Source organism: Macaca nemestrina (genome assembly GCF_043159975.1).
Source record: "Macaca nemestrina isolate mMacNem1 chromosome 14 unlocalized genomic scaffold, mMacNem.hap1 SUPER_14_unloc_1, whole genome shotgun sequence".
Taxonomy (NCBI): domain Eukaryota; kingdom Metazoa; phylum Chordata; class Mammalia; order Primates; family Cercopithecidae; genus Macaca; species Macaca nemestrina.
Genome location: NW_027257577.1, coordinates 85,299 through 112,661, shown reverse-complemented (window position 1 = coordinate 112,661; position 27,363 = coordinate 85,299). Strand labels below are relative to the sequence as shown.

Genomic DNA, 27,363 nt, shown 5'->3' with positions numbered 1-27,363 from the left:
TCCGGGAGAAGCAAATGCAGAGTTCACACACTCCTGTACAGGTTTACTGGACGAGAATCTAACTGCACTGTCCAATTCCAGATGTGCTGGTACCAAGGAGAACGCTCGATGTCCAGCATTTATAAACGGTATCAGTGGGTTCTCCTGGGACTCCCAGGCAGCCACACGAGGGAGGGAGCTGTTGCCCTGTTACCCCGAGCCAAAGCAAGGCTGAGAGGCAAACACCACAGGCCACATCACACTCGAGCACCGACTCTTGACAGTTGCTCGTTCGTGTGTTAAGAAGAGTTCGGGGTACAGGAGTCAGACAGGCCTGATCTCAGCCATGGGACAGCAGTGACTGTGCCCAAGTCTCGTATCTAAGCCCCGACTTGCCCATCCGGCCTTCCTTCAGGAACAATGCCCACCTCACAGTGCTGCCATGAACGCTAAGTCAGCAAGTACATACACGATCAAATTCATTTCAACTGTGCTTTCTACAACAAGTTAATACAACCAGGCGCTATCATTCAGACTGAATAACCAATATTAGAACAGAAGATAAGGCCAGGGATGGTGGCTCAGACCTGTAATCCTAGCACTTTGGGAAGCTGAGGTGGGTGGATCACTTGAGGTCAGGAGTTGGAGAGCAGCTTGGCCAACATGGCAAAACCCCATCTCTACTACAAATAAATTATCTGGACATGGTGGCACACACCCTGTAACCCCAGCTACTAGGGAGGCTGAAGCATAAGAATCGCTTGAACCTGGGAAGTAGAAGTTGCAGTGAACGGACATCGTACTACTGTGCTCCACCCTTCCAGCCTGGGTGACAGACGAAGATTCTAGTAAAAAAATAAAAGGTCAAGATGAAAAGTGATTGCCAAGGTCCATGTTCCATATACTTCAAACATAAATTTCATTAGCTGGTACTTGATCAACTTGTTGTTTTCTTCATTACGATCTTGTATATCCTTCTAATATGGCTCAAAATGTATACATTTGAGCACACCTCGAGTATAACAAAAAATAAGGTGCCTATATTTCATAAATGAGCAAGTTCCAGTAAGGCTGCATCCTACTCTAGTTAATCCTTTGACAACGTAAAACTGAGCCATCCTGACATAGCACTGACACATGGTACAAGAAGAATGACCTCCAATTAAATCGCTAGATTTAGAGAACACATAAACATAATTTATCACCAATTCATCAGCGATTGGCAAGATTTTAAAGGAAGAAAAAGTATCGGGACTGTAACTAGGAATAAAGGCAAAAATAAGCACGAGAAATTAGTCACGTTTAAATCAATACCCTTTCTGTGGGGCCGTAATAAAGTATACACAACAGGTGTGCAAGCTGTCATGCTAAGCTGTCACCAAGCTCTCTATGAAGGTAGTAAGAGCGTCCCAAGTCGCAGAGCCTCGTATTCCTATTTAAACCCTAAACAGCCAACACCACACTCGGCACACAGTGAGAACTCTGAAAGCTCAGAGGAACGCATGATGGGATGAAGGGCCCCAGCCCTGCCGTCACCCTGCTGCTTATTAAAAATATAAAACAAGGCCCTGCCTTCAAGGTGCTCAGATCTAACTAGTACAAGGTTTTGCTTTTCACAAGTTAACTATGAATGATGAAGACTCTCAACAGCTGTGCGAAATGTAAGGCAACCTGGTAAGAGGAACTTGGCCGAGACTAAACCCAGAGACGGTTTTTTAACCACAGAAGAGGAAAGAACTGAAGAACCTTACAGAAAGTTGACAGCAATTTCTATTTCTCTATGGTAGAACCTGGAATTTACCTTTGAGACAGACTGTCCTTCTGTTCTGAAAAATCAGATTATTCTTGCAATCCTCCATCAGAAGTAGAATTCCCAAAGGCATGGAAAACCAAGTACTAATTTTAAACCCCCCCAAAAAAAACTACCTATGATCTTAGGTGTGAGATTTAGTATTCTCAAATTCCAATTTTGGAAATATTTTGCACAAAGTCCTTATTTTCCCTGTTTACTTGAAAGCTCTCTATTCTTTTGTCCTAAATATCTTCTTTCTCATCCTTCCAAATAGTATCTGAAGATGAACTTACATATCGTTTTCAATGTTAACAAAGAAGATACTACATTTGTCATGAACTGTTTAGATTCACAACACTAGGAGGGATTTTGCTACATCGTGAGGAATAACACGAGGCAGTAAATACGCCACGAATAAGGAACAGTAGAAAGTGGACACATTTCCTGATGAGTGGCGATTTCTCATTGAGCTGCTGACAAAGTTATCATATGGAAAGCTAGACAGCTACTATGTTAGTTCTACTTCACTTAAGTGACCGAGTCATTGATGTTTCGGTTCCCTCTCTCGTCTGGGGATGAGACACACCTCACAGAGCTGTTTATGATTTCAGGAACACACACATCAAGGAAGTGACTGTTCCTAAATCGTTGCAGAGGGTACAGTTACCTGCCAAATTTCAACTAGGTTGCAACAAACAACTGTTTTCTTCCTACACTCTCCGGTGCCAGCGAGATGGTGCATTCTTGGATCCCTGCAGGAGCCCTAGTCCTGGTGCCACAGAGCACACACACATTTACATCCACATAGTGTACATATATGGTACACTGTAACATGTGTACCTGCATAGAGCGTACACACATCCGAATACGTATAGTGTACATAAGTGCACTACATGCGTAGAGTGCACACACATCCAAATCCATGTAGTGTACATGCATAGAGTGTACACATATCCAAATATATAGTGTACAAATAAGTTCACTATGTGTGTACAAACATAGAGCATACATACATCCATATAGCAAATGTTCATAGGTATGCTAACATGTACGCACATACATAGCATGTACACCCATCTATATGCATACAGTGTGCACAGGTATACTATAACCTATATGTACATGCATATGGCATACACATGCACATTCGTATGTACACAGGTATGCTATTTGCTATATGTATACACATGCATATAGCATACATTCTTATCCAATGCACGTAGGTGCACGACAGCATGCATACACATGCGCAGTGTACACATATGCACATGTATACAATGTACATCAGTATACTAACGTATAAAGCGTATACACATATACAATAGTGTACATACATATGCAGCATGTATATGTATTAGTGTGTACATATCCAGAAGTTTATTCAGTGTGCATAGTATACATGCATGCTTGTGTGCACATATGTATATATACATCTGCAGAAATAATGTGCACATAACCACATGGTGTACATACACAGGTATGCATATGGCATTAAATACATGCATGTATGTACACATGCAGAACAGATAGGTGTCCAAGTAGTGTGCATATAACCATAGTGCCCATATACACATATACACGTGTACATGCATGCCTACAGCATGCACGTGTGTAAGACACATAGGTAGTGTACATACCTATACATTGCACATACATGCACAGTGGAAATACACGTAGTATGGGTACACCACATACAAACATGTACATTTATGCAGTACACATATACCGAGACCCAGAACACGTCATGAGTATTAACACTGCGGAAACGCTTCCGGTTCTACCTAAGTGAATTTTTTTTCAAACTATAATAGAACTCATACAAAAAGGGTTTTAAGGAAATGAATAAAGCTAGTGACAAAAACAGTGGGAAGGGCACAACCACTTTCCCTCAGAGTTCTGGGGCCGGACCGTGGAAGTTCAGAGGTTTCCTAATGCAATACACATCAGAACTGACTCACGACGTAGGGCTCCTTAAAAATTAAAAATGTGTCCTCACGTTTTGGCCTTTGAGACAAAGCCTCTTAGTTAATCGAGTTCTGACTGAATGTGACTCACAGTACTCTGGCAGATTCTTCATTTTCTGGTGACACAGACGAATGTCCCAGGGTGAGGGCAATGCCAGCCCTTTCAGGGTCAGCTTTTCAAGGAGCGATGTCTGGCAGAACACAATCCAACACCATAGTAAGATCCCCCACCCAGCCACTTAGACGCTTTCGGGTACTTACTCTGCTTGTTTCCCTTTCTTGAATTCAGCTGGGGGAAAAAAAACCCCAAAAAATCAAAACCAAAAACAAACAGCGCATGTATTTGTGTGTCTGAAAAGTTAATACATCCACATCCAACTTTCTAAATGAGACACGGCAGGTATGATGGTCACCGAACAGTGGCCACTGTTGACAAAATATAAAGTCTTCTGCAAACAGAAATACAGAAGTCAAGGGAATTTACTTCACATATTAAAGCTGTCAAGGATGCTCATCAAAAATGTACTTAGAGGTTTACCTTTAAAGTTATTTTTGAAGATTTTTAAGTTGCAATACTTAAAAGCCTCTGGGAAAAGAAAGGATACAGGTATCTGGAAGATTTATACTAAATGATTTTCATGTCTTTTTGATAAAGTGAAATAAGGTCAGCCTTGAAGTAATGGGTTCCACTACTATGAGGCTGTGGATGGAATCCACACCACCACCAGACAATTGAATAAACAGCAAGGCTGCACACACAGGACACAGGCAGTGAGCCAGCCTGACTAGTTGTCAGCTTCTGGGTCAGTTCTACCCAGTTCTGCCCAGGCCCCACTGGAGATGAAAACCTGCCCTTTAGAAGCCTTCAATCCCCACCTTTCAAAATCGAATCCTCTTCAACTGAGGCCCGAGTCCAAAAATCTACTGACATCTTAGCACCTGTTAGGCCCGCTGTCCCCCAGCCTTGTTGGCACCAGGGATGGGTTTCATGGAAGACAATTTTTCTGGGGGCTGGTTTTGAATTGCAACTGTTCCACCTCAGGTCAGGCATCGGATCCTCATAAGGAGCACCTCCGAGATCCCTCACATGCAGTTTACGATAGGGTCCCAGCGCCCAGGAGAACACGCGGCTTATGATAGGGCCCCCGCACCTAGGAAAACATGTGGCTTACGAGGGGGTCCCAGCGACTAGGAGAGCAGGTATGAAATGAGTTGGCAAAGCCAAAATCCACCCGATCTACCACTCCAAAACAAACATACACCACTGCCTAATATTAATGTGAGCCAAAAACATGGAAGTCCTGAGGGCCCACACTGACCACAGCCAGACACCACTTCTGCAAGAACCAAGCATGCGCCTAGAGATCACCCGTGATGACCCAGGAAAGCAGCTTTGAGCAGAGACAAACGTGAAGGAGAGGCACATGGGCCAGGGTGCTGGGTGTGCCCGTCTTTGTGACCTCACTGAGATTGCTGACCTCTGGCCCTTGGTGTCCGTCCTATGGAGGAACAAATGGAGCCCCCAAATCCCTGCCTCCCTTCAGCACTGACTGAGGGGGCCCTGAAGTCTCCCCAGGGCTAAGACTGCTTCTAAATCCTGTTAACTGCACACCCACATAAACAAAAAACAAAATATCAAATATGCAGACAGGAAAAGAAAAATATGTGAATCCTTCCTTATTCAACAGGCATTTAAAAAGTAACAGGAAAATTGTGATAGTCTTTAAACAACCACCAGCTATCACGTCCTGTTGACATGTTTTAGCTAATCAGAAACATCTTTACCAAGCACCTGTGCGTTCAGGAAATCAGTTGACAGATCCCAAATAACCTCGGAGCCTGCGACCTGACCCCCACTCACGTATATCACCTCTCCAGAGGAACGAGCCCTGGACACCTTTCAAATGGTGAGGAACAGGAACAAGGGTAGCTTTCCCTCAACACCACAAAACAAGCTCGACCCCGAGGAGCCCAGAGAACAGGGACGTTTGTTTAGGTGCTTTCCCACTGACCTTGTCAGAGGGAACGTTCCCATCCCACAACACCCAGTGTTTTACTCTCCCTGGGATACCAGCAGCCGTCAACCTTCAACAGGCTGGAAACACAGGCCAAGCTGACAGGAGACCTCTCTCCATTCCCTACTGAATTCGCTCAGGACACGGATGTTCCCAAACACATACGGCCCCGAGTATTCCACACCTGGAGAACATTCAAACAGACGCTGCAAAGACGTTCCCCTACAGAGAAACTCAGTTTCTAACTTCCCTTAGAGAAAAATATGAGACCCAGAACTTTCCAGAAAATCAAGTGTGGGAGGAAGCCACTCACCTCTGGCACTTCCTAAACCTGCCTTCCTGTGCAGGGATGTCCCCGTGACAGCCCCGTCCACCCAGGACGGCAGCAGGCCTCAGGCAGCCAGCACCTGGGCAGCTGGCGAAGCAACCCCAGGGTGAAAACGCCATCCCAGGCTCCACTTCCCAGAGCCCCTCAGCAAGAAAAACAGAGGCGGGGCAGAACTGAGGGCGGACTCGAGGCTGGGGAGCCACAGACCCGCCCAGCTCAATCATCGGACATGCTCTTCTGTGGACAGAGCCCAGGGAGAGGCCAGCACAGAGACCCTCGTGCCGGCTCCACGGGCCAGCGTCCTCCAGGGCTGCAAGTTTGTGATCACAGCTTCAGAATTTGGTTCCGGAATCTTCGGGAATCAAAGACACACCAAACTGTAAAGCTGCCAGGACAGCAGGGCCCAGGAGCAGGCTCAGGGGAGGACCACGTAGAAACCCCACACACAGCATACACGTGTGCATGCCACCCCTTCACCCAATACTATACACGCAAACGCATGTATGCACTCCATACACACCCTCAAATACACTCACCAAATGTGATGCGTGTACACACTCCACACACACCCTCAAATACATACGACACACATGAACATGCTCACTCCACCCACACCTGCTAAATACACTCACCACACACGCACAAACGTGACACACCTGCACAGTCATTCCAGATATCACACCCCTCACCAAGTACACAGGTGCACACAACCCCAAGTCCAGAACCTGCAGACTCCACAAGCTTTGGTTTCCCCCACTGTTTCTCTCATCACATGAGATCCACACACAGGTGTCATTTACTGACATCTAACACCCGGGGAAGCCCTTAGACAGAACTGCAGTCACAAGTCAGCTTCATTCAGGCATTCATCACCAGCCTCCCTGAAGCCACCTCCTGTCCCCACGGGGAGCGGGGGCCAAGACCAGAGACGTCACTGGGCTTACAGATCCCCAGGCTGGCAACCCAGCGAAATCAGGAGGGCTCAGCCACGGCCCTGGAGGGAGACGGTACTGGCTCAGGTATGCGGAACATGAGTCCTCATTTCCATACAGTGTCACCTACGACAGCGTCAGGTGAAAGCCAGTGGTTTGGCATTCCTGGGATAAGACAGTCCTGGAATTACAAGGGAAGCTTTTTACTCCTCCCCTCTGAACACATGAGGTCCATGGTCCCCTCACATCTAACACTGGGAATCCGAATCGGTGACTTGTTGTCCACCTAAGGACCACCCAAGAGGATCCACACACCTGCTACAACAGCAGCACTGCACCTGGTCTGCAGGGGAGCAAAGCAAATCCCACCTTTATGACTAAAACTATATTACCCCGACACTGGCAGCCTGCAGTGTGTATATCGTCAAGCCCCCACATCTGCGCCACCTGCAAGAGGAACACAAGCCCTTAGTCCCGGGTTCTCAGGATGGCCTGTGAGGTGGATGCTGGCACCCTTCTCATCTCCCAGTGGAGAGGAGAGAAGGCCAGGGTCAGGGTGGTGTATCAGGAGGGTCGGGGTTCAAACCCCATCTGCCTCACAAAGCACCCCTTCCTGTTCAAGTGACTTCTATCATCAGCCTTAAAATGTACCACAGTTACCAGCAATTCTGAGTGCTGTTCCTTGGGACGTCATAAGCAAGCATTTTGTTAGAAAGATTTTGCCAAATCTGCTTTCAAAATCCTATGTTATGAAATGACTAATGAAAATTTGAGCTATGAAATAAAGCATAGTTAAATGAATCCCAAAATGACTATCACGAAGGAAGTTTTAACTTGAAGTGAAAAATATCCTCTAACTGACATCAGCCAGAATTATCTTCAATCATTACTGATCCCATATGCTTCAGGAATTATACAGCATCATCTCAGATATGAACTTAAAACCATTAGCTGAATGCACATTTCAGCGAAACCAAAGTTCTGCTATAATAAGCAGCACAGGCGTCTCTGGAGAGGATTTTAATTGGGACTACAAACAATGCGCATGATCCTGGTAAGAGGTTTCATGCTGGCTGTTCTCCAAGGTGCGATACAGAGAAACACCACTAACCTCAAAGAAACCTGCTGCTCTGTAATGAGATGAGAGATGAGAGATGACATGGATGGACTACTGTAAATATTTGAAAAAGAAAAACAATTGTATCACTTTCCTTTTACATTCTTAGAAAAAACCGATTTTTCTTTTGGGATGGTTTAAAAAGAAAATGACATTTCTGGATTTTTTTTTTTAACTTTTCTTTCTGAGACTGGGTCTTGGCTCTGTCGCCAAGATTCAAGTACAGTGGAGCAATCGCAGCTCACTGTAGCCTTAAGTGATCTTCCCAACCTCAGCCTCCAGAGTAGCAGGGACCACAGGCACGCACCCCCACACTCAGCTAATTTTTCTGTTATACAGATGGGGTGTTGCTATGTTGTCCAGGCTGGTCTTCAACCCCTTGGCCTCAAGTGATCCTCCTGCCTTGACCTCCCAAAGATTTAGCCTAAGCGACCATGTCTTATCGGAAAATAGACATTAGAACAAATGCATTTCTGTAAGATTTTTTTCCTCTTTTCACTGGGGAAAAAGGTAACTTGCCTCCAAGGGTCGGAGACAAAGCCGTTACTGCAGACAAGAGTACTGTGCATCCCGGGAAGCACTACACCACGAGGCATGGCCGTGCACCCTGGATGCAGGAGTAACACAGGAGGCTAGCACAGGCCGATGCTGGCCCTCTCCAGAAGTAGGCCTATCCTTCCCTCCTCTCCTCAGCCCCCTCTCCCTTCAGGCCTCAGTGGCTGCTGACAGGGGAGAGGCCACAACTAGAGGAGGCTCTCAACTCCACCAGGGACAGGAGCCCCGGACGCTGGGGACTCAACTGCTGCCCTCTGTGCACACCTCCTTCTGGTCCAGACTTCTCAGGAGCCAGGCGTGACCACTTTGACCCTCTTTCCCTTCTGTGGCTCCTACAAAAACCAGTCCAGCGAGCCCAGTCTGCCTCACACTCCAGGGACACCGGGCACAGGCCCCCTCCATGTCCTTATCCAAGCTCCTGGGGCCAGAAGGGTCTTGCAATATTTCAATTTCCAGTTGAGCATCCCCCGCTTCAAATCCAAAGTGCTCCGAAAAGCATTTCCTTCAAGTGTCATGGGGAACCTCGGAATGTTTCAGGTTTCAGAGCATTTTGGAGTAGGGACTCTCAGCCTTAATTTGAAGTTCTTCAAGGAAGCCACACACTGAAGCCCCCGATGTCCACCCTACACAATCCCAGCACACCCTCTGAAGTCCTCAGTAACAGATTTTCTTTCCTCAAAAATAACCACAAGTCACAAACTCACACGCAATCACAGAAGGGGGTTGTGGACACCCGCAGAGACGATGACATTTGACTGTCACATTTTTACCTGGGTAATTTAAAGTCATTCCTCAAAACACACCTGTTTTACTGAGTTGCATTTTAAGGTGAACACACACAAATCATTTCAGGGAAAAAAAACGTCTCTTTGGGCTGCGTGTGGTTTCTTGACTCCCGTGAATAACTCAGCGTTCACCCTCACTTCTGGATAAGGGAGACGATGCAAAGAAATCTGTTAAAACAAAGACATGAAAACAAGTTTAAGAAGGGTTTGAAAGCTTCCTCCCGTCCCCCTGGAGGGGAGATGAGGACTCCTGGAAAGCTCACGGGGGACAGGAGCACAGCCTCCTCGGTGTGCCATGGACGCTGCCTCGCCAAGGGGAGAGGATGATGTCTGGAAGACTCACAGGGGTGGGACCACAGCCTCCTCAGTGCTTTCTACACTCAGCAGCTTCAGAACTTCCCGTAGAAGCAGAATACACGAGAACTGAGACTGGAACACCCCAAAGAAAGGGGACAAGGTGTCAAAAAAAGCATTCAATCATTACCAAGGAGCGCAGGCATGAAGCCGCTTCAAAGACCGGATGAGAAGTCACTCATAGGCGTTTCAGAAAATAAGGGTAGCGCGAGATTGCTCGATCAGCTCAAATAGGCTGCCGTCCCTCAGGCCATGAAGTCCCTGAGATAAGCCTCTCAGTGAGCAGAAGTCACTCGCATCTCTGCCAGAGAAAGGACTACAAGCCGACACATAACCTCATGAAACCTGGGCTTCAGCCCGTCGACAAGAGTGAGTCTGACATGGTACATCCCTGCAGATGGTTAAAGACCCCAGGGGTTCATCAGACAACCTCGAAGGGCTGTGTCTGTCCAGCCCCTTTTCCAAGTTCTGGATTTTTCCTAATGTACTATAAGCAGCATGTTCTAGTAGAGACGTCATTAACTGACTCTGGGTACTCTTAACTTTGAAATTAGAAACACACTTGGCCAGGCACAGTGGCTCATGCCTGTGATCTCAGTACATTGGGAGGCTGAGGCAGCTGGACCGCATAAGGCCAGGAGTTCGAGTCCAGCCTGGGCAACATTGCAAAACTCCATCTCTACAAAAAATACAAAAATAATCAGGCACTGGGACACGTGGAACATGTGCCTGTGGGTCCTGGCTACTCAGGAGACTGAGGCAGGAGGATTGCTTGAGCCTGGGAGGTTGAGGCTGTAGTAAGCCGTGCTCACACCACTGCCTGGGCAACAAAAAGGTTTGGTTTTTTTTGTTTTTTTTTTTTTTGCCTGTCTCAAAAAAACCAAAGAGAAAAAGAATTATATACCTGACTAACCCAAAATAAAAGAGGCCTTATTGGATGACCTGAAACACACCTGCAAATTCTGGCAGGGCCTCCCCTGGCTTGATTTGTGGTGAGTGTAGGACCACTCCGAAGGATAGGACCCCAGGCATCTTCCGAGACTAGACCTTACAGTACAACTTCCCTTCGCTGGACTGAACACTGGCCTTGGAGCCTGGGACACCTTGGGGCAGTGCCACCATCCCGAGGCCGCCATGGCACAAGGAGGCCCTACCATCATGAAGCCTGGGATGTCCGTCAGAGCAGTGCCACCCACCTGAGGCCGCTATGCCAGGGGAGCCTGGACATCATGAAGCCTGGGACATCCTGGGGCAGTGCCAGCAACCCAAGGCCTCTGTGACACAAGGGGGCCCTGGTGCCACTGAGAGGCTACACAGCAGGTCCAAGCCCAGGCCAGGAGTGAAGAGGCTCCACGTCCTTTCTATCCCTCCAGCTGAGTCCACACACGTCTTGGAGCAGAAATGCATCACCCTCAATATCCACGGGTAAGTTTTGGCCACAGAATCTGGAAGCATAAAAGATGGTTCTGGGCTGGTTGGTTGCCGGCTCGGACCTGTCCTCTTTCCACACAAAACCTGGCTCACACCAAGCAGCGTCTAAGTCCTGAAGACCTGCTAAACACAAGTGCAGTTACAAAGCAGAGAAACTGGAGGAGGCCGGGCTGTGTTCCAGTGGCACCAGCGTTTCTCAGGAAGACCCCGGGCATTACAGGGTCCAGGACAAGGACTTCCCGGCATCCAGGACATGGAACAAGAACCCATTTCCCGGTCCTGTTGAATATGAATCGGCTAAGGGCCAATTCCCTCCTTCGGAGGACTGAGCACCACCCCACAACTCCTTGGTATGGGTATGTTATTACATACGTTGGTATGGGTATGTTACTACATACGTTGGTATGGGTATGTTATTACCCATATCAAGGTAATAACAAGCCCGTTACCAGCAGGAGGCTGGTGATGAAGACATGACGACCAGATGAGCACGAGGGATCCTGACAGATCATCCCTGGCACCGAGCAAGGGGGGGACAGTACCCCCTATTCCTGAAGCATCAGCCGTGGGACTGAGCGAGGAGTGGCAACACGGCCTGTGCCCCTGCAGATGCAGAGGGATGTGAGGGGGTGCAGGCTGGGCTTGGAGGCTAACTCAACTACTTGCGCTTGTACTTCCGCTCCTCATGGCAGGGAGGCGAGGCACAGGCAGCATTAGGGCTCACCTTGCCCCCGGGCTGCACTTTTTTCTGCTTATGAGTCATGCTCGCTTTACATGGACAGGCATAGCTATAATAACGATTCCCTGATTATTTCACTGCCTACATAAAGGGCTTTCAGAATTCACTTCCATCCTTAGGAAACAGGGCCAACACCAGGCTGTCTCCCTTAAGATGCCATGTCTCATATGGGGGAAAAAAATCAAGAGAAATCAAATAAAGGCCATAAAATACATCAGTTTCAACACTAAAATTTAATAGTATGCTTTAAATTGAAGATGAGTTCAGTCACATTTCCAAACCTCTGAAAGCACGGTTACTGGGAGGGAGTGGTTTGCAACACACAAAGGCAGCTCTGTAGAAGGGCCCAGGCTGGATGAAGGCTCAAACGTCAGTGCGAGGAGAAACTCTGAACAAACTCTCTCCTGCCCTGCTGCTGTCCTCTCCCAAAACACACTGGTTATCTGTCAGTTTAGAACAAGGCCTAGGGAGGTGGGAGGCAGGCCTGGGAGGGTCACCTAGCAACCAAGCTCCTCACCCACAAAACCGCACCAGGCTGAGCTGAGCAGCACACACAAACACGACTGATTCTCCCCAAAAAGAAGACAGAAGAAAGCATACTGCCACGCCAGGCGCCCTGCAGGCGAGAAGATTGAGGGGAGCCAGAGGTACCTTTAATCTTGCTTGCATGGTGGAGGGAGAGGAATAATGCCACTCACTTGAGTGTTGCACAATTCTTTCTAGCACTGAGTGGCAGTAAACAAAAATTATAGATGCTTCCTCAGATAAATGTTTCTGAAGAACTGAACCTAAGTTATGTTCAAGAAATAGCATTACGAATGCCTCAAGTGCTTCTGTTTTCAATCAACTCAGAGTAATTCTATAAACCCGGGAATGTCTCACCCAACTCCAGGATCACAGCCCAGGTGATGTGGGCACACACATCCTGAAGCTCCAATGCTCAACTAAAGTGGGGCGAGTGAAAATTATCCTGGATATAATTTACACGGACACAGGAAGGTGGCTGAGCCCCTAAACCAGGAAGACCAGCGACCTTCAGGGGCCTCACCTCTGTCCTTTCCCAGCCTCTGGGAACCACCACTCTGCTCTCTACTGACACAAATGACCCTCCAAGGTACAACCAGGAAGATCATCATTCAAAACTGAAGAACGTGGCAGAACAAGGCTGTCAGGAGATTTTAATCACCAACACCACTTGTTACATGACCCAAAGATGATTAAAATCCCAGGCCCTTCAAGACTGAATGTTATCTATACTTAAATGCATTTCATCACCATATTGGGGGGTTATTCCTTTGTTTTGCTGCAAATATATCCAACTGCTGTAAAAGGAAAAGGCAACTTGTTAACGAAACTTCTTGGAGTGTCTCAACAGGCCTCGAGGTAGGATAAAAGGCAGGACCTCCTGGCAGAAACGCTCAGCTCTGAGGTCAGGTGCAGTTCTTGAGCACCAACAAAAGCAAAATAAGGTCAAAGACCACACCACACTTTCCTCAATCACATCTTCATTCCATGTTTCCTTCTATTTCTCGCGACTTCACTGGGAGAGAGAAATTGTGCTGAAAGAAAATGGAAACACACACACACAAAGGAGACCCTACAGATGCTGAGAATGGGTGCAGCCATCACAGTCTGAAGGTCCTTTCAGGGCCATCTGACCTGGCTGGGATCCAAGAATCCAAGTGCAGGATTGTATGTCAGACCCGTGAAGCCAGGATTACAGCCACTGAACGGCAGTCTTCCATCCCACGGAAACCGGCCTTGCTAGGGGCTTCCTCGGGGACCACCGACTTCACGCCACCACCCCTCAACTACTTCAACTAACCTACATCTGGCAGAGGCCTCTCCAGGCAGACCAGCCCTGCCCGAGTCCTGCTTCACGGCAAAACCTCCAGGCAAACATCCTTGGCCTCCTCAGGGAGGCTGTGCTCGGAAGGTGCCCTCATTTACTTCTGTGGCTCTGAGACATTTAACTAGAGCCCAACACACTTCTTCCTGTTCACAAAGTATTGAGTTAACAGATTTTTATGAGCAAATTTTCACTGGGAAAAACACCATTTCGGGAGCCCCAATGACCACAATGAAAACGTTTTTACCTCCCCTTACGTGACATCGGCAACGCCAGGTCCAGGAAACGTTCTGGATATCAGATAATGGCATATCCACTCATAGTAAGTCTTGGTCTTGTTTCACAAGCTATCAAATGCTGCCCAGAGACAGGAAAAACTCCATAACGTGGCAGGGAGGGGCAACCAGCATGAGTTCTAAGGCCAGACCACCCGGGTCTGCTGACAGCGTGGCGAGGGGCAAACAGTGCAGGGTCTAATGCCAGACTGCCCGGGTCCCACTGACAGTGTGGCTTCAGGAGTTTCCTAAACCCTCTGCTCTCCACGTTTCATGTCAGAAAAATGCAGTGATAACCGTGTCCACCTCGTTTAAATATATATATATATACACACACACACACACATATATATACACACATATACACACACACACATACATACACACACACACACACATACATATATATATATATATATATACACACACACACACACACACACACACCCCAAACCTACAGCCCTATAAAGGTCATTAATCCCAGTTATCCTCAAGGCATTGAGCGATCAATAATGAGCCATCCCCCTGCTGCTGACCTGCCTTACCCCACCCTCCGGAAACCCCACATCCACACCAGCCACACAGGATGACGCCAGGGAAGGAGCAGGACTGTGTCTTGGGAACTTCAACTCTGGAAGCCGAGTTAAATCAGTGCCACTCAAATCTTGTCACCAACTATCTTGTAAAATTGGGAGATTCCGTCTCTGGGGATCTTGAAGGAACCTGAGGCTCTACATTGAGTGAGGTGAGCACTCATGCTGGAATGAGACGGCAGGGAAAGCAACCAAATCTGGGGTCGCAGCTGCCTGAGGCTTGGGTCCCATTGGGAAAGTGGCACCAGGGCCCTCAGGACAGTGGCGGAGGTCCCAGGAGGCAAGTCCTGGCGCAGAGACTCATGGACCCAAAGCTTGCTCCAGGGCCAGGAGGAGCTGCTGCGCTGACAGCCACGAGGCAGGCAGCCTTCAAGCTCCTCCAGCTGCCATCCTGCAGGCAGGGAGGACAGTGCCCAGACCACCCCGGGGCTCCCCCAGCCTGCCAGGCTGGTACTCTTACTCCAGCCACTGACAAGAGTCCCCATGTTCCAAGCTAGGTGGAAACAGTGCCTCAGGCCTCGGGGCACGTGCACCCCCCTGAAGGGCCACTCCTACCCAACACCTGGGGATGGCTATTCCCACACATCCCCAACTCACAGCAAAACTCAAAAATGAAAGTCGGAAGATACAGCCAGGAAACCAATGCTCAAGAAGCAACTCCAGGGTGACTCTTCCTAGAGCTATCGCTACTGAACATCTTTAAAAACATTTCCAGGGTGACTTCCTAGAGCTATTGCTGTTGAAATCTTTCAAATTCTTCATTTCAAAATTAGCTTTTATTACACTGTCTTCCCTATTCTACCAAGACTCTAGGAAACAAAACCGTTACAATTTCCAATTCTATCTTATAGCAAGTTAGAAACACACGTTTCCTCAAAGGATTCTATGTGTTTCCTTGCCAATATCCTTTCCATGCCCCATGCTACTGCCCGCAACAGGGAAGGCTTTTCCAACCCAACCCAACCCAACCCATCCCAACCCATCCCAACCCATCCCCAACCCATCCCCAACCCATCCCCAACCCATCCCCAACCCATCCCCAACCCATCCCAACCCATCCCAACCCATCCCATCCCATCCCATCCCAACCCAACCCAACCCAAGGGCCATGAGACAGGCCTCTAACGAATCGTCTACCAACTCTTGAGACAGGCTTGCCCTAATGAATCATTGGCAAACTCCATCTTCAATTAAAAACAGTCCTGAAAATGAACCTATTGCCACTTTTTAAAAATTACTGTAAAGTGGACAGTGTTCAGTTCTGTGAATTTCGGCACACATATTCCCACAATCATCATCACACAAGCAGAACAGTCCAACAGCCCCAAACCCACTCACGGGGCCTCATAAGCATACCTCCCATTCCCAGCAACCACCCTCTCTGTGTTCTCCCATCCCCCGGGTCTGTCTTTTGCGAGTGTTGTGGCAAAACACTCACAAAATCATGACTTCCTGGGCATCGTGCTTGGAGGTGCACCCAGGGTGTTCTGTGATCAACAGCCAGGCCTCGGGGCTGCTGGGTGATTATTATTACACGTATGGCTGTGGCACATTGTAACCTGTTTTGGGCAACTATAGACAGCGCTATTAACATCTGGGCACAGTTTTTCTTAAACATCAGCTTCTGTTTCTCTAGGGTAAATACCCAGGATTGGGGTCACCTGGACCCACGTTTGTGTGAGTTCAGTTTTATAAGAAACCGCCAAGCTGTCTGCACCATGCTGAACCCCAGCATCGCACAGGAGTCCCGACTGCCTGTCCTCACCAGCACCTGGGGCTGTCGGAAGACCTTAGTCAGGCGCTCCAGCAGGGGTGTGAACAAATTCACTGCGGCTTCGGTGCACATCTCGGTGCAACCAGTCACGCTGAAGGTCATTTCAGATGCTTTCGGGCCATCCTCCCGTCCTTCTCAGCGAAGCATCTGTTCAGGTCTCTTCCGCTTTAAAGTCAGGTAGTTTGTTCTCTGTCATGAGCCGTGGGAGTCCTGTGCATTCTGGATACGAGTCCTTTGCCGGCTGCATGGTTCATAGACATCTTCTCCCCATCTATCGAAAATGTGTCTCTTCAATTCCCTAGGGGTGTCTTTTATATTAGAAGTTTAATTTTAATGAGTCTTACCTACTTGTTTTCTTCCTTGATTATGCATCATGGTATGGCTAAGAGCTCTCACCCTAGGTCTCGACAATTTCCGTTTCTTTTACAGGTTGTGTAGTTTGGTATTTTACATTCAGGGCTATGGTCCACCTTAATTTTCATACAGAAATTTCTCCCTCTTTTCACTCTTTTGCATACAGCTGTCCCATAATTCCAGCACCATTTGTTGAAAAGACTCAAATTCCACTGAACTGCTTTTGCCTCTTTGGATCTGGTCTGGACTTCATTCTGTCAGGTGACCCGTGTGTCCGTCCTGAGCATAATTTATGACTTTAGTGGCTGTCTCTATGAAAAAAGTAATTCTGTCTGGAAGCAAAAACCACATTAGAAATGCTCTAAAAAAGATTATTTCTCTTGTCAGGAGAGCAAAGCCACTGCCCTAAGCAGAGGTGAGGCCTCAACATCTCCCAGGCACAACCTCAACACACAATGGGGAAGACAATTCATTTCAAGGGCCACAACCTGAGACCAGCATAGCTGTGAAAACTGCAATAATTTCACAACAGAATGAAATTCATAAAGAACTGCTGAGAAGCATGTGGTAAGTTACTTAAATTACTGTTCCTTAAATTCTGACGGTTGGCTAGGACAGAAATAGCTTCACGGTACAGTTCAAACGGGAGAAAGGTAGGTAGGGGTGGTTTCCACACCACACAGGGCCTGCAGGAAAGGGACACTCTTCCTTTAAACGGGAGATCCTGGGAGTGATGTGATAAACCATGGTGAGAGGCACGGAACTGTGCAAGCCGGAGTCGCGGTCTTGGCCCCACCACGGAGCCTGTGTCCATGAACGACGAGGCTCAAATGTCAGGCCGGGGCAACCGAGGCAGTTATCAGGGGACAAGAAAACGAGCGCACGGTGGAGGCAAAGGTCTGAAATTGCGCGGCAACTTCGAGTCAAGTGGGACAAACTGGCTCTAAATACAGGTTCCGAAAACCATCACAGAGAGCTGTTCCTCGGCTCTGGAAAGGCTAAGTGACTAATGCCCACACTGAACATCTGCTCCCAGAGACGACTCCGGTGACCTAAGGCCCAGCTCCTCCGAACCCGCGCCGAACCTCAGTGAGGAACTTTGTTGGTATCTTACGGCACATTGAAATATTCCCTTAAAATCTGGTATTTCATCAACAATGCAGGCGCCAGCTTTGACTCATACACATTTCGATTAAACAAGATAATTTACAACCTGACCACGCCAGGTAAGAGGTTTACTACAATCTTTAAAAACAGAGCCAGAGGCTACAGTCTGCTCCTACACAACACCATGTCTCTACAAGTTCGATGAGTTTTTACTTTCCATGTCTTCACTTGCCTAGTGCTAGAAAGATTAAAAACAGAAGGAACCCAGAGACACTATTGAATGAGACTCAAATATCTTGCAGTCATCATCCTGATGAGATGTTTATTAAACAGAAATGTTCTTCCCTGTAGAAAGCAGCACACATCAACACACACTGATAACTGTCGCCAACATTCCAGATCATCTTCCCTTCCATGGCCACAGTGCAGGGCAATGGACCACGCACACCTGCAGACCCACGGAAAGTGGGGTGACACGGCCAATTCTTGGAGCGAGCAGGCCAGGGTGCACTCAAAGTGCATCTCTTTCCAGAGGGCCTCCATGGAAAGTTACATATTTATTCCACGAGTTAATGGCCCTGCACCAAACATTTCTGTAAGATTCTCTAAGCAAGCTTTTCCTTCTGCCTAAAATGTCCTGACACAAACTGAAAAAGTTGTTGGAGCTGCCAAAGACTTCAGTATCCTCTTAACTATTGTCATGCACGCCCATGTGAAGAGACCACCAAACAGGCTTTGTGAGTGCAACATGGCTGTTTATTTCACCTGGGTGCAGACGGGCTGAGTCTGAAAAGAGTCAGCGAAGGGAGGCAAGTGTGGGGCCGTTTTATAGGATTTGGATAGGTAAAGGAAAATTACAGTCAAAGGGGGCTTGTCCTCTGGCGGGCAGGAGTGGGGGTCACAAGGTGCTCAGTGGGGTAGCTTTTTGAGCCAAGATGACCCAGGAAAAGGAATTTCACACACACACACACACACAAATCATCACTTAAGGCAAGGACCGGCCATTTTCACTTATTTCTGGTAGAATGTTATCAGTTAAATCCAGGCAGGGCATTTGCACTTTTGTGATTCTTCAGTTACTTCAGGCCATCTGGCCGTATATACCTGCAAGTCACAGGGGATGCGATGGCTTGGCTTGGGCTCAGACGCCTGACAACTATAGTCTTTACTTTTAAGGTGTGGGGTAAGATCATATAATCCCCAACTAAGCTCCTGATGCTGTGTGTGGCATCCAGCAACAGCACGTTCCATTCCTGGATTACATTTGACTCAACAGTCCACAGTGAGAACGATTTCTGGTGAATGAAACACCAGGCAGGAGAGTGATTCCGCTGGGCAGCTCTTCACACACAGCCCAGGAGCTGAGGGGAGAGGAAGAGGCCCACACACGTCCACCGTGCTCACGCCCCCTTCGAATGTGCCCCACTCCTAGAGACCCAGACCCAAGGGAAATCTGACCTGAAAATGGGCAAACCCTCACTTTGGCAGAGGGACAGGGACTCGGGGCCACAACTTGACCTCAGAGCAACACAAGTGCAGACACAGCACCCCAGGACACCCTCCTCACCCAAATTCAAGGAGGAAAACCAACGCCCCGCCCCCTTGCGGAAACCCCCGGCTGCTGGAGCAGACGTCTGCCGGCGTGTGCAGCCTCTCCCGTCCCACTTTCCGGGCTCAGCACCTGTGCCTCAGCCCTGGCACTGCTCGCCACACCCAAAGGTGTGCCAGGAGGGGCAGGTCCTAAGGTCTCCACAGCACCAAAGCCTGCAAGGCAAAGGGGCCGCTCCCTCCAGCAGGAGTCCAGAAGCGCACACTGCACCAGCATCATGGCATGAGAATTCTCCCCTCGGTCTCCGAGTCTCCAGTCTGTTGCCCGCCAGGGTCTTCTGCCAACGGCGAGACCCAAGCTGGGAGGCACATTTGGTTCTCACCATTTCCCTTGTCAAGATGAATACTGCAAACATATCCAATTCATCCTGTCACTAAAAATGAAATAATCTGCCATCTCCATCACAGATGACGCAATCAGGTTTCCATTACCGGGGTGTTTTTTTTTTTTTTTTTCCTATTTTGAGATGGAGTTTCTGCTCTGTCGCCCAGGGTGGAGTGCAGTGGCGTGATCTCGGCTCACTGCAACCTCTGCCTCCCGGGTACAAGTGATTCTCCTGCCTCAGCCTCCCAAGTAGCTGGGATTACAGGTACCTGTCACCATGCCCGGCTAATTTTCATATTTTCAGTACAGACGGGGTTTCACCATGTTGACCAGGCTGGTATCAAGCTCCTAACGTCAGGGAATCCACCTGCCTCCTCCTCTCAAAGTGCGGGAATTACAGGCGTAAGCCACCAGGCCCAACCATTACTGGTGTAATTTCTAAGCCACTCTCTCACACCCACTCCCTTTTTTTTTTTTTTTTTTTTTTTTAAAGAACCAGTTTTATGGCTACATTTTTTCCAAGAGAATCAGTTACCCATTTGAAGTACAAATAAGACACCGTGTTTAAAAACCAAAAATGCCCATTTGCACAGAAGTCTCCAAATACCCAGTCGATTTGAGCCTTGAGAATAAGATCAAGCTTTTGGCTGAATACAACTTTCCTTTCCATCGGTCTGCCTGTGAGTTAGACACAAGGAAAAAGCCACGAGCTAGGGACATAAAGGCAGGAACCACCAAGGCAGCCGAGACTCCAAATAAAAGCTGGAAGGACCAACACAAATGCACCACACCCTGCACGCCCTCCTCTCTTTCCTTTTCAGAATTTCCAGAGGATGAAACAGGGACCTCCTCAGACGTCCCATGATGCAGGCGGCCAGAGGGGAAGGTGGCGGCAGCCTGAATGAGGTGACCGGGAAATCACATTCCACAAACAGAAGTTCTCCATGTGCTTTACATCCTCTGTCTCCAAAGAACTATGCCAGTCTAACAGTTGCTAGAAAACCGCCTTCAAGTATCATTTCCCATTTCAAGCAAAGAAAACAGTGGTGGGCCATGAGGGAAAAACATAGCCATGTGTTCTGGAATATTAAATAAGTTTTTTTCTGTCGTAAACGTATAATTTTATATTGTCAGATTTCTGTATAATTGATATGCTTCCTAATCAGCAGACATAGTAATAAAAAGTGAATTCCAAGTGTAAGATCGGAGGACCCGTTCACATGGCTTCAGGTTCTGCTACTGGGTTTCAACTTAAGAAAATGGTTCTGTGCGTTGGTAACAAGGCCTGAGAGTCTGTGTGAGAGTCTGTGTGGCTGTCATCAGGGTTCGTGTTCGCTCCGTAGCAGAGGATGTTAAACTGTTACATTATCTTCTACAAAAAATCCTGAAAAAACGAAGGCTGAATAGACATACACACCCTCCCAAAACAATCCAAATGTCCACCGATATGAAAAACAGGTGAATTAGGGTTTCCATCATGGAATATTCCTCAGCAGTGAAAACAAACTATAGCCACAGGTGCCAACTTGGATAAAGAAAACCTTTTAAACAAGTTTAAAGTGAACTGACTAGGTGGAATTCCTCGATTACAGGCATCTGCTCCAAAATGGTACTGTTCTGAATCCTGTGATGTAGAATGATAGTTAGCAACCCTGTTTCAGGGCATATCTAGAAAAAAGCAATATAATGACTACACAATTTTAAATTCTTTGTAAATTATAACTATTACTATGAAAATTCTAAAAATGTGAAAATCTTCCCAACTGTTATTGGACAAGCTTCAAAATAAATACCCTGGCCTTGCTTGCCACACCCACAGATGTGCCAAAATAAATGAAAATATAGCCCAAGTTAGTAGAATCGAAACCTGAAGATGTACGAGCCGTCCCTGCCTCACTATCTATACATCGTGTAGAAATTTAAGAGCAGGTAGTGACACTGCAATGCAAGGCTCAAAACAACTGGGTATTTCGAAACTTCTATGCAAATTGGCATTTTCAGTTTTTAAACACGGTGTTCTCTGTACTTCAAACAGGTAACTGTTTGGTTCCCTTGGAAAAAATATAGCCATAAACCTAGTCTAAAAAAAAAAAATACGGGAGTGGGTATGAGAGAGAGTAGCTTAGAAATTTTAAAAGTATCGTCAGGGAGCAGGGGCTCATGCCTGTAATCCCAGCACTTTGAGAGGCAGGCCCCACGGGGCCTTTGAGGAAGGCACCGGTCTCCTCTGCTGCCTTCCTCCTGGACTGACCCCACGACATTCACTGGGTTTCCACCCCTGTCTCATTCAACTTCCCAAGGGTGGTCTTCACCCTCATCTAGGGCTCGGCTCTGCCCCAATTTCCTAAATCTCTGCCTTCAGAGCCTGAAAACACCCACGCCCAGGGTCACCCTAAGTCCACGTTTACCCCAGAGGGTCCCAATTTTATGTTTTCCCAGCATCGCCTTAGTGATCATTTATCCTGTCAATTCCAACTGCCTTCACACCTCACCCCTGCTGTCTCCCAGCAGACCCCACTCAGATTCACATGCCCCAGACCCCACACCCAGGTCTGTGCATGCTGCCCTGCTCTGCCCATGTGGGGACCACCTCTCTTTCTTGAGGAATCAGCTGGCGATCATCTCCTTGTGGAGGGCTGCCCTGACTTCCAACTCTCTCCAGCAAGGGCAGAAGCCGTCCGCGGTACTTCCCCAAAACTCAGGCCAAGTATGAAGATGGCGCAGATGCTAGCTGTGCCTGGGATGCCATGGGCAGTGTCCCCAGATGCTCTGCACATGGCTCAGGGCACCGCCTGAACACAGCAAGTGCTGAAGAAATCAAACTGACGTGGGCTAACCTCTGATAGGGCCCCCTTCACCATCCACATCTGTCTCCCCTCTGGACAGTAAAATCCACAAGACACGGAGGGCTTGTCTCATTCATCTTCAAACTCCCAGGGTCACCCTGGTAGGTAAAGGGGACTCAAATGTCTTCTGAAGGAAGCGGCTGGTTAGCTGCCGAGTTAAAGGGCCTCTGAAATTCAGAGCTCTGCATAGGAGTCCAGCACATTTTATTATGAATGACTCCAACCACGGCAGAAGTGGCCGTGGAACCAGTGCTAACCAATTCAGGGTTTGTTCACTGTTTCTCAGTTCATAATCACAACTCTCTCACAGAGCATCCGCGCACAGATCCTCAGACGTCTACACAGAGTGGGACGATGGCACCGAGGCACATGAACGTCCTGTTGCAGACTGGGAGACACCAGTCAGACACGGACCCAGGCAGAGCACAGATCTCGCGTTAAATTGGCTCCGTGTAAACAGCACTCCCTGTCAGGTCCTTTCCTATGTGCACAGCTTCTACAAATTCAACTCTCACACCTGACACCTGAGAATACTGCACACCCCCATGTGAATCCCCCATTTACCTCCCAAAATAACCCAGCATGGCTGAGTACAAAAATTTTCAACATAAGGGAACTGGAGGGCATGTGGGGATTTCTCGAGTCCCTGCTACCTCCTGATGGTAAGGCCCAATGCTTCACACCCTGAGTGAAGGGTGGGTCTCTTCGGCCCCCCGGCTTTGACCTGGAGCTAATCAGCATTAACTAATTTCACTTTCCAGGACCAACTTCAAAGGCCTGCAAAGCCAGAGAAGGGAGAGGAGATGGAACACGACCTCACCTCAGACCTGCTGCAAGCACGTACTTCTCAGATGCGTCCCAAGATGCACAGCGTGTCCGTTGCCTGTTTCACATCCACTGACCTGCAGGTCTTCTATGTGGCATCAGCCTCCTGGGCACTGGAAACAAGAGGTATAATGGCAAGTCCCCTCTGCAGCAACGGTGAGGAAAAGGGACCCAACGCAATGGAACTTACCTTTTTCTGACAGTCTCAAAACAGAAGGAAAATACTGTACAGCCAACTTCCCCTCACACAGGTTTATTTACCTGTGACTCAGAGGCCATGACAGACAACTTCAGGTTCTCACCGATTCCTATTTTCCCCATCCAGGGAGCCTTTGTTTTTAATATCGTACGAACTTGCCATTTTGTAGGCCAAAAACAGCAAATATTGGCAGTTTCCTACAGTTCAACCGAATAAAATAGGATCATGGCCTTTTGTGAAACCATGAAGAAAAGGTGGATATCTCAATATATGTTTCCAGACTGGCTTTGTTCCTGAAGCACCAACTCTGTTCACTCAGGATTTTAGACACTGAAGAATAAACATCAATATCCCACCAAGAAAACCAAAAGGATGAAATAATTTTGCATCTACCTTGGAGCCTTTTTAGGACAAGGCAGGACACAAACTTTTAAAAAGCTGCAGTTGTCCCTCTGTATACACAGGGACATGGATTCCAGAACACCCCCCGAGTTTACCCAAATCTACGTATCCACAGGACCCTGCAGCCACCCTATGGAACCGCATGTAGGAAACGTCAGCCCTTCACAAAGCCAGGTTTTTTCAGTAAGGGTTTGGTTGGAAAATAATTAACATAAGTGATCCTTCGAAGCTCAAAACCCATGTTGTTCAGGGTCAGCTGCATTTACTACTTGTGTCATATCTGAGGCCTGAAAGCCATCATTCTTGATACCTTAAAGTGATGGTTAACAAACTAACTGTTCTGATTAGAAAGAGGAAAAAGCTTATTTTTAAGCTGACAATGAGAGTGGAGGCGCTACGGTGAACGGAGAACAGACCTAAGCAATCACCAAGGCTGGGGTGACTGCCTGTGCTCAGACCCACGAGGGCCTGTTCCTCCATCTCCCTCTGCTGAAAGGGATAACCGCTTCTCCCCCACGAGTAAAGGGCCTTTTTAAAATATTCACACGAGAAGTGCTATGAAAAGCTGAAAGGTCACAGATAACATTTTAAAAAATAAACATTAACGTAAGCATTTAACAAGCCCATTATGATTTAGTGTGGTGGCTCAATTCATAAGCCATTATGATTTGGGTGTGGTGGCTCATGGCCGTAATCCCAGAACTTTGGGTAGCCGAGGTGGGTGCATCCCCTGAGGTCGAGAGTTTAAGACCAGCCTGGCCAACATGGTGAAACCCCGTCTCTAACGAAAATACGAAAATTAGCCAGGCATGGTGGCAGACGCCTGTAACCCCAGTTACTTGGGAGGCTGAGGGAGGAGAATCACGAACCCGGGAGGGAGAGTTTACAATGAGCCACGATCGTGCCATTGCACTTCAGCCTGGGCGTTGAGTGTAAAACTCCATCCCAAAAAGAAAAAAAAAAAAGTATCAAGTTTTCCTTCCAATGAACCTATCATTCAGCCACCAAGGTATACTATAGCTACTTATTCAGCCATGAGATACACCACAGGAGATATAGGCGAACAGGACACAGTTCTTCCCTGAAAGAAGTCTACACCCTCAACAGAAGGGAGGTGCACACTCCGAATGGAATCGGCATAGGAAACAGATGCTGCTGCAGGTGGAACTGGCTGCACAGAGCACCCGCTCCAGTGTCTGAGAAACAAGGAGCCGTTGGTGCCATCACCTTCCATACCTGAGCTGGGGCAATGGGGAGCCTGTCATCACCACCACCACCACCCGGGACAAGGAGCCCCAGAACCACACAACGAGCTTACAAACTCACCGAGACGATGACCGAGCAATGTGCGTGGAGTGATGCGAACACGCAGACGTCAGGGCCACACGTGGCGTTGGTTTTGTGCATCAACCTGAGCGTGCCCGGGGTGCCCAGATGGCTGGTTCTGTATTATTTCTGGGTGAGATGCATGTTTGCCTCTGGATTGAGTGGAGACCCATCCTCGCCGGTGTGGGGGACACCACCCTGTCCACCCAGGGCCCGAGTAAAACAGCAAGGTGGGGAAAACTGGGTTCACTCCACCTGTCTGGCTGATAGGCCAGTGACATCTGTCTTCTGCAGCCCGTGCTCCTGGGTCTCAGCTCCTCAGACCCGGGTGGGATCTGCACCCTCCGCTTCTCAAGTCTTCAAGCCACACCCTCCCAGGACTCTAGCTTGCAGGCTGTGGGTCCTGGGGCTTCTTGGACTCTGTAGCCCCTGCAGCAAGCCTCCCCCTGGAGACACACGCACACCCGGCTGGCTGTCTCTCTGGAGAGCCCTGACTAAAAGCCGCCCCTAAAAGTGGTCTTCAGAGTTTCTTTCTAGCCCTAAGATCCCAGCGACCCTCCTACAATTCTAGGCGGAAAGGTGAACGGAGACCAATGGACAGAGGTGTGTGCGAGGACACGCCAGGCAACCGCACTGGGCAGGAGGGCACTAACGCTCACTAAGCAAAGAATCAATGTTGCTTGCCACAAAAATGAGAACCGTAAAGATTTCTTCAAACAGAAATGAGTTTGTTTCATGATTTGCTCTTAATACATAAGAAAGCATAAAAGTAGGCCTATTAACAATTACGTAAGTGTTTAGAGGCCCTTGAACTACTTCTGTCCCTTTGTGTTTTTATAGAAAATAAGCCTGAGGTTAAAGAGAACAATATCACTGGCCACAGCTGGGGCCACGCGAGGACACAGCTTATACCCCTGAGGTCCCTGGGTGCCCCGAGTCCTTCCCTTGCTATTTATGGCAATGTGGGAGAAACCAGGACGTCTGAGCATGGACCTGACCGTGCTCCCAGGGGCCGAGGAAAGCACCTATCTGTCCAGTCTTCTCTCCACCCCGCCGTTCCCTCCTACCCAGACTCTTGGGCTGACGCGGCTCATGCACTCAGCAGCGCCATCATTAAACGTTTAGCTTCGCATCACAAGGGCCTCCTCTGGCCTCCTCTGACCACTCCTGAACCTGCAGCCTAGAAGGTTGGGGTTGCAGTGATCTGTCATTGCACTAGTGCACCCAGCCTGAGAAACAGAGTGAGACTCTCAAAAGCAAACAAACTAAAACAAATTAAAGGAGTTCAAATGAACTCGCCCATACCCTTTAAATTTTCATTTGGGTACATGGGGTGATCTAGTTCCTTTTTCCCTTGCAATACATGAATAATCTAATAATTAAATATAATCTAACAATTAAATGGGAAAATTTAATTATTTTCCCATTTCATTATTCCCTATCTCAGGGAAAAAGTTAAAATTATTCCCTATTTCAGGGAAAAAGGTAAAAATCATTTTAAACCTTCCTTCCACAAAACAGTATACTCAGTCATCTCTATCTGCTGTATCATGTGGAATTCAGCTTCACATGTCTACAATACAGTTTTTGTTAAACAGTGTTTATATAGACAGGCAAGAGAAAGAAACACTTGGTCTATGTAGAAGCAGCAGAAGACACGTTTTAACAGAAAAGGGAGAAGATACCACCGTGTGAATCTGGAAATTCTGTCCTCATCCTGTCCACACACACAGAAAACACCCAAGCACGTGCCTAGTGTCCAACAGGAGCACAGAAAGGACAGGGATCCCTCCAGTTGTTTAATGACCAGCCCCACTTGTCACCGCCACATAACAAAATCCGCATGGCAACTTCAGCACGTTTCATTCACGATTCCACGGAAATCAGGC

At 47.9% G+C, this 27,363-nt stretch overlaps 1 long non-coding RNA gene across 7 annotated transcripts in view; it reads right to left on the bottom strand.

Annotated features, from left to right (window-relative positions):
• LOC139361169 (uncharacterized) overlaps positions 1–27,363 on the bottom strand; it is a 131,742-nt gene that overhangs the window by 42,139 nt on the left and 62,240 nt on the right. For 3 of the 7 annotated variants that reach the window (XR_011618735.1, XR_011618734.1, XR_011618732.1), the window contains exon 2: positions 9,486–9,635. The exons of 1 other annotated variant lie outside the window; for it this stretch is intronic. This is a non-coding gene — a long non-coding RNA (uncharacterized lncRNA). Of the gene's footprint in view, positions 1–8,121; positions 8,306–9,485; positions 9,636–11,017; positions 11,079–23,542; positions 23,661–27,363 lie in introns of those variants that run through there. 3 more of the 7 variants (XR_011618733.1, XR_011618736.1, XR_011618737.1) reach the window with 3 other exon arrangements.